Genomic DNA, 9,103 nt, shown 5'->3' on the forward strand with positions numbered 1-9,103 from the left:
GACTGTTTCCAAATATCTTAAGATAATAAGGGACTATCTATGCAAACACATATTTATTTAGTACTTAGAAACAAATAAATTCCATAAACTATATTAGATTAAATAAACCTTCAAGTATTGATATTCTTCACTTAAGGAGTATGAGGTAAATTAGAACAGTTAGACCCATTTCTAAATATTATTTGAGGCATGTTTTTACTCAAGCATTATTTTTGTTGCTATGCAAATAAGTAATGTTCAATAATGTATTTTATTATATTATAGATGCTCACCATTTATTTTGATCAATATATGCTCTTCTACTCTGCATATGTATATGAAAATAATGTATCTATTACAATGTAATAAGTATAACATGTTAGTTAAGAACTCCAGTTCTAGCTATTTTTACCCTCAATTATAACTTTATTTTTCTATTTTTCAGCTAAGATTCCATGGTTCAGATCTATAATCACTCACTTGCAAAAACCTTGACCCTATTATCCCTTTGTCTGCCACACTCATCTAACAAAATTCCAACTCAGGTTATACCCAATTATCTGCCTATTTCATGCCTACACTTAAAGCAGCTGATTGAGGCTGGAGCGAATATCTTTAATTGATAAACTTGTCTCATGCTTCATGGTGAAAATGGACAATCAAATATTCCTGCTGGGATGAAAAGCTAACCTGTCCACTGTACACACAGTCCAGTCCCCTTTTATTTTCTCTAGAATGCTGGTTAAACAGGTATCTCTGTTCTTCAGTGTACCCAATGCTCTGTTTCACCTTGCCCATTTAGCACTATTTTTCTACATCCCTTTTGTTAAATTCAATAGTCAGTTCTCTCAAGAACATCTAATTTCTTCATTCACACTTTTTTGATCCTTTTGTAGACCTTTTCCAAACCTTTTCTTCCAATACTTCTGTGTCATTGTGCAGTAGTGTTTCTTGTAAAAAAATATGTTCATTGGTTTCCTTTTCAAAAAATCTAGCTTGACAATATTTCCCTTTCATTAACTTGCTACTCTATCTATATTTAATGTAATTTCTGATGGATTAAGTTGAAATGGACCACCTTAAACCTTTTTCTATTTGTTTCATCTGTTCTTTGACCTTTTATTCTTTCAATTCTCCTTTATTATAATTTTATTTATATGATTTTTATTCTACTTTTAGTGGTAATCATAGACTTACTACAGTCTATCTCAATTTGGCTACTTACTAAGCAATGCTAGAAACTATTACTTAATCCAACTTAAATAATTCCCCCACTCTTTGCACTATTAGTGTCATAAATTATACTGATACCTATTAATAAACCTCACAGGACACCATTAACTTTTAGGTTGCTTAAGTCAATATTCACTTATTATTACTCTAATTTTTACCTCTATTAAGGATTTTCATTTCATAATTGAAAAAATTGAAAAACAGGTAGCAAGATACATCTATTCCGAATCTTAGAATTCAAACCCAGTTTTCTGGATACAGAGTAATCTAATAAATCCCCGTGTTAAAATGTTCTTGGGATTTGTTTTAATCAGGCATGATGAGATATACAGACATAGACGTCACTGTTATGAAGGAAGAAGGTTTTACTCACAGTTCCTTAGAGGCAGGCAGTATGGCACACCATACAGGGCCACTTGAGGAAGAACTAGGGTTGGTCACAATGCAGAGGAAGTAAGGGGAGAATGTGGATCTTTATGGTGGTTTCCTTGGAAGGATTGGGCAAGGCAGTTAGTAGGCTAAGCAGGTTTAGGATTGGTTAGTTTAAGTAATTTCAGCAGGCTCTGGAGTATAGGGCCTGTCCTGAGTTGTCTGGTACCTGTGCCTGGGTGATTAGGGCAGAGAGTATTGTCAGGGAGTGTAGAACCTTATGAGAGCCCAATAAAGGGGGTAGATGGGGAATATGGGCTCTGGATTGCTTGGTTTGCATAAAAAGGCACACTTAGGGGAGTAATTTGCTAGCTCTGGAAGGGGCAGTCTCTCCTGGGTCATCAAGACCCCAAGAAGTCAAACATAAAGTACAGAAAATAAAAAGAAACCCAACATTACGTAATTAATACAACCATTTGTACCATGCATAATACTTTGTTACTCTTAACAGATAGGTCTAATTATCTTTAAACCAATGTAAGTAATATACACTGCTCTGTGTAAAGCTTCAAAATATAATACTAATGAAGGTCTTAAATCACAATTCTGTGGTTGGGAAATTTAACCAAGCACAGAGCTAGAAGGTATTTGGATATTTGACTTGAGCCACCCAATTGTGAGAGAACCAAGAAAAATAGAAAATATACCTTCTCCAGATTAGAGACTCTGGAGCCTCTTGCTTTTGATGCTATATGATAAAAGACCAGAAAAGACATGTGAATTCACTTCCCAATGAACAGTGATTAAAAACTATTAAATGGGACATATTCTTTCTCCAGTGCTTTTTTATTATACTTTATGCAGAAGCATAGGGACAGGATGTTGCCGGGGGAATGGGGGAACCAGACAAAGTCTTAACCTCTTTCCCTAAAGTCACTGGAGCTATTTTTAATAAACTCAGTTTATTCTCTACCCTAATTCTATGCACTTAAACTTTCTTGACAGTAGGAGAGATCCAAGAAAGCCTCCCACTGCTTCATTAGTTGAGAAGCTAGATCAGTGCTTCTGCCTTCCTTGTAGAGTCCTTTCTTGCTCAGTCATCTGCAAATGTGGCATCATTCTGTATCACCCAGGGTACTGGCAGAAACAGTATTCTTAGCTGTGGAGTAAGTTGCCTCCAGAACACAAAGAGGTCTACTAAGATTGTGCTTCCTTCTTCATAATAGGGGTTGTAGGAAGTAATAATTACCTTTTACTTCAGATTGGGATTTACTGACACACTCCTGACAACTGAACCTCTGGAAACATTACTGACGTGCAAAGTCTTTGAGTCTTATAGGATTTATTGCCCACCCTCTGGTGTGCATCTTGCTTTCCATGACCTCTAGCATACTAGGCACTCTTGCTTGCCCTCCAGGGTCATCATGCTATCATTAATATATTGGATCAATGTGATGTTCTGTAGTATGACTAGATGGTTCAGATCTCTTTGTACATTATTTTGGTAGAGGATAGGAGACAGTGGGCAAGCAAGAAGAGGCAGGTACTCTGAAGGCTTTCTTAATTGACTCTAGCAATAATACGGTATCTGACAGGGTGGAAGATAAAGCTTCTATTTAGTTGACTTGTGATAGTCCATAGTCATTCTCCAAGATCTATTCAGTTTCTGCAGGGACAAACTAGTGAATTAAATGGATATATGAAGAATGATAGGGACTATCTTCCTGCATCCTTTAGATCTTTAAGAGTAGCCTACTCTCTATAGCTCCCCTGAAATATAAAATTATTCTGCATTTACCATCCTGGCCAGGAGTGGAGGGTTGGTAGTTTCAGATGCTAAAAGGAGGTAGATACCACTATAGGCCAAGGACTCTATGCAGGGGTTACTCCAGTAGCCAATTATGTGACTCCGATTGTATACTCAGACAACAGGGAAATAATAACAAGTTAGTTCTATGGAGTCACTGGACTCACTATGAGAAGAATTATAGACACAAATTCATTTATACCCTTGTCTCCATCTGTTGCAACTATAAACTGAAGGACTATGATGATTCAAGTATCCATGTATGAATGCCAACTCAGAACTTGTGTTCAAAATGCTTGAGTATTCTTTCTCATACAAATGTATATATTTTAGATCATCAACTTTTCCCTAATTTTACCATAAGTGTAAAGGTTTTTCACGTCTTTCCCATCCCAATGGAAGTAGATATCATCTAGTTTTTTAACATTGGTTTAGCTAAAAATTAGTCAAACAAAACATCTTTGCATACTAAAGGTTACCAGTTGGTGTCAACTATCTTAGCATTCATTTATTTTCACACAATTAATTGCCTCTAAATTTTCTATGCCTTTCTTTTGCTCCCAATTTTTCCATGCATTTTTTGCTGATAAAACTTCCACAGCTGATTTATGCTCTTTCAAATGTGTATTCTCTGAAAGATTCTGCCCCAGTTTATATTAGTGCAGTTTACAGTAAGGTATAATTGAAGTTTACCTATTTCATTTGATAGTTGTATATTTTAAAAGGTGTACACTTGCCTAAATTAATTAGATATTTTCCTAGCTTTCCTTGCCTCCTTTTCACTGTTCCTTCTCCAGTTCCTTATCTAGTTCGCTAAGGAAAAATACACACAAAATGATCTCTACAACTCATGAAATCATTCATTCCCCAAGAAGCTATTGATCATCCATACGGTTTGTGAGCTGTGTAAACTTGAAGGTAATAATATCTCTTTAAATGTAATATATGACAAGTGTGGACCATGTACCATATTTGATTGACTTTAGGACACGAAATTTTTTCATTTTAAACCACAGATATTGGAATTAATTTTACATGGTATGGCATCTTAAAATTGCTGCTAGTCAACTCATATTTGTCATTTATTTTATGGAAAAATATATTAACACCCTCTAGAGTCTGATTCAGTGAAATGCAGTACGCGATGCTTATAACAATTAAGTTTTTTTGTTGTTGTTATTTTGTTATGTTGTTAAGGCAAATTCAAGTAACTTAAAGCAAGAAAAAACTTGTTGATACTCAGAAGTGAAAGCTCAGATGTAGGCTCATTAGACACAGCTTTCTCTGGTAGTTCAAATGACATAAAAAGGGCCAAGGTTCTCTCCATCTTTTACCTCTGCTTTCCTAACATAGGCCTACTCTTCAGAATACGTATGGTATCTCCTTGTCCCCCTGTCACATACACATACCATATCCAATCTACATGGTGACTTCGGGATGTTCCCACATTATATAAAAGAATTGTTGCTGTCCTCAAATCTTCACAGCGCAATTCTGAGAGTAAAAGACTCAGATGCTTTTCCACAGAAATTGGAATAAATGTCACCTTGCTTATCTTTTAAGTTGAATAGCTTGCTTCCCCTTTCTGTAGCAATTCATTATGGATAGGGAAATGGAATACATTGAATCCACTCACACAAAATTTAATGAATTTATTAGTTCATTTATTTTATCCCCATTACTCTTTTGAAAAAATTCTGATCAAGGTTACCAAGTGCTGCTACATAGCCAAATGATAGTTAATTTATAGTCCTCATCTTATTTGAATATTCAGCCTAATTCCTCAAAGTTTATTACTCCTTCTAAAAATATTTGTTCATGAATTTTCTAGACAAAGCACTCTCCTAGCTTTCTTCCTGTCATACTAGATGCTTCTACTCATGCTTAATGACTGTTTTACTTTCGCAAAAAGAAATCCGAATCACAGCTTTTGCACATTTTTCTAACTGTTTGGAGAGCCTTAATGCTAGGTCTCTGATCCTCTCTGCCATCCATTTTTGCTTATTTTATAGTTGGCTTCATGTATTACCATGGCTTTAAATAGTCTCTCAGTACTAATGAATCTCAAATGTATGTAATCATCCCTGACCTCACTCTTGAACTGCAGATTGATATATTTAATAGCAGATGTGACAAATTCACTTGGAAAATAACCATGTTTCAAACTCAGTACTACAAAATTTTAACTCTGTTTTCACCACCTAAAATCTACTCTTATCCCCAGTATTACCCCTATCAATAAGTGATATCAACATTCACTCATTTACTCAAGGGCAGAATCCCACATCTGACTAATTTGCAAATCCTATTGACTGTACTATCAAAATATATTCCAAATCCAACTACAAGTCACTGCTTGCTTAGAATCCATTTTAGTACAAGTCATCATCTCTACTTGGATAATGTCAGTTGATCACTCCCTGAACAACTTCTAGAGTGTATTCTAAAGGAGCAGCCAGAGTAACCATTTTAGAGTACACATGTCAGATTATGTCACTTTTCTGTTTAGAATCTCCCAGTGGCTTTCTAATCACATTTAGAATAAATCTTAAGTAATTACTATAGCATACAAGGAATTATGTGATCTGTATGCTTTTCTATAATTATCCTTTATTTCCTGTGCGCTGATCATACTGACCTTGCTGTTTCTTGAAAATTCCTAGGTTACTCCTACCATAAGGCTTTGCAGTTGCTGTTTCTTCTGTTTGGAAAATGTGTACATCCCCAGACACATTTATGATTTATTCCTTTAAAACATTCAATTTCTGTACCACCTCAGAAAAGCTTTCCCTCATAGTTCTAAATAATATACTGTTTTATTATTCTTTATCACACCTATCGTAGCCTGTCATTACATTGTGGAGGTATTGTACATTTGTTTATAAACCCATTGAGTAAAACTTAGGACATGAGGGAAGGAACTTTCTTCCTTTTATGCAATTCTCTATCCTCAGCACTTAGATATGTGTATGCCACATAATAAACACCAAATAAATATTTGTTGATTTGTCAGTTGAATATATGGTATTTATTATTATATTCCAGGTTAATTAAAATCTTATTTTAATTAATTCTTACAGTAACCTGTAGGTAAGATATCTCTCTTGTATATTTGGAATATTGTTGGAGCTCAAGTAATTTTTTTCCTTGTGTTTTTTCCTTGTTAAATAAGGCAGCTGTTATTATCTCCATCATTTATAGATATACCATTACTGTTATCTGAAAGGAAACGGGGTGGAAAGTTACAGTGTTTGACTACCACGTAAAAGTATGAGACAAAAGAACCATAAGAAGTTGGTATAATCATCTATAGCTAATAAAAAAATAAAACCATGATTTAATTACAGGTCTCTCTGTAATTAATGATTCTGCTTCTATCATTCCATGATTCTTTGTAACTGAACCATTTTTACTACAGGACATTGTCTCCTTTTAAATGGTCTTTGTAACATCCATTAAAATAAAATGTCAGTTTTGTGGAAGTATATATTCAACCCCCTGCTTCTTAATATTTGGAAGGAAGAATGTGGAGGCTCTCCTGCCTGTCTATCACTCTCACTGAAGCAGCTTATCTGGAAGCTATGAAATAGTTTTGTCTGGCTATTTCAAGAATGTCATTTTAATTACATGCTTTATCAATTTATGAAGAAATATTAGATCCTTCACTAATTTCTGTTTGTCTTATGCTTGTTTCTGATTTGAAAGTGTTAGGCTGTGTAATGTAAGGTGAGGTGTGCATTATATTAAGGTTCTTCTTGGGCTGTCTACTGCAAGAATTTCATTAGTGGAAAAATAAAGTTGTAAACTTCCTTGATTAGACCATCTGGGGATATGAATTTTTAACAACAGACCTATTTAATAGAAAGTACTTATGATCTTCATCACAGGTCACATAGACTCCAACCACTTGAACTGTGTATGTCTACACAGTGATTTTATTGTGAATATGCTTGTGTGTGAAAGAGAAAGGTGAGGGTGGAGGGTAACTGATAAAGAGAGAACAGATTTCCTGTGTAGTGGAAGTTATTCATTAAAAAGATTAAATAGTCAAGTAGTGTAAGTTTACTACAATAAATGTATGTTAATTTAGAGTTCAAAATATTTTGTATTTTCTTTTACCCAATGAAAATTTATGTGTGTCATTATGTTTCCAAATATTTGAGCATTTGTTGGTTATCTTACTTTTTACATTTCTAATTAAATTCTACTGTGGTAGGAGAATGTACTGTGTATTATTTTAGTATTTAAAAATTGATTTAGATGATTTTAAGGTGTAGCTTATAGTCCACCTTTGTAAATAAACCATGAGTACTTGAAAAGCACATGTATTCTGCCATTTTAGAGGTAGTGTTTTGTAAACATCAATTAAGTTAAGGTAGTTCATAGTGTTCTTAAGACCTATGTCTTTGCTAATTTTTCATCCAGTGGTTTTATCATTTGCTGAGGAAGGTGTTAAAATCTCCAACTTTGGTTGAATTGTCTGTTTTTTCTTTTTATTTCTGTCAATTATTGCTTTAGAATCTTGAAGCTCTACTTTTCTCTATCTGTTTTTTACTCATTCTGTTTCTATCTTTTCTGCTTTGAGTATATTTAGAACTCCATTTTAATTTCTCTGTTGGTGTTATAATTTTTGTTCTAGAGATTAAAATTGATACCTTTAGCTTTTCACAGTCTACTTACAGGAAATAAAGTAATACTTCACATAAAATATAGACATCTAGTAAATTTATAGTCCCATATACTCATTCATCCTTTATGTTATAGTTATGTGAACTACATCTAAATACATCACAAACCCCACAAGACAATGTTATGATTTTGATTTTATACAGTTTTATAAATGAATTAAGAAGGATGATGCCAAAAAATATAATCATTTGTCTTTATCCAGATACTATTTCCAGTGTTTTTAAAATTTTCTTCAGAGGATCTGTTTTTCCATTGCTTTAATTTCCCCTTAGCCTGAAGCAATTCCTTTGGAGTTTTTTTTTAGCATAGGTCTTCTGGCTACAAATTCTCCTACTTTCCTTTTTCTAAAAATGCTGTATTTCATCTTTCATCTTGAATTATATTTTGGCTGGAGATAGAATTCTGAGTTAAGCATTTGTTCATGTTCTTGTTTGTTTCTATCAAAATGGTAGAAACATTCTCCTGCAGCTTTCTTAGCACATGATGAGAGGCCAGTCTTTGATCACACCCCTATTTTTTGGTATGTTATGTGTCATTTTTCTTTTTTTGCTTCTAGATTTTTTTCTTCACCTTCAATTTGATTGTGATGTGCCTCAGCATGGGTGTCTTTAAATTCTTTTCCATTCTTAATTTGTTGAGTTTTATCTTGAAAGAGTGTTAAATTTTGCCAAATACTTTTTCCAGTATCTCTTTATCTTGTATTTTTCTAAACATTTAGTGGGCCTTGCAGCTGTTCCTTCTGCCTGGCATATTCTCAGCCACTTTGGTGTATGTGAACTGGTATCGTTATCCAGATTACTAATAGTCAGTAGTCAACCATATTTATAGATGAATCTGTTTCAAATTTAGTTAGATCATTGATTAAAACTTAATCATTTTCATTATTTACATAGCTCAATTTATGGTCTAAAGGGGTCTTCTTGATAGAGAACTGCCAACCTCCCTTAAATCACAATGCAGCAACCACACAAGGTTGCAACTCATTTTGGGAAACTTGAGGAAGGCTTGGCTTAGTCAGAGCACTGC

The sequence above is a fragment of the Balaenoptera acutorostrata genome, chromosome 1, assembly GCF_949987535.1.
Source record: "Balaenoptera acutorostrata chromosome 1, mBalAcu1.1, whole genome shotgun sequence".
NCBI classification, from domain to species: Eukaryota; Metazoa; Chordata; class Mammalia; order Artiodactyla; family Balaenopteridae; genus Balaenoptera; species Balaenoptera acutorostrata.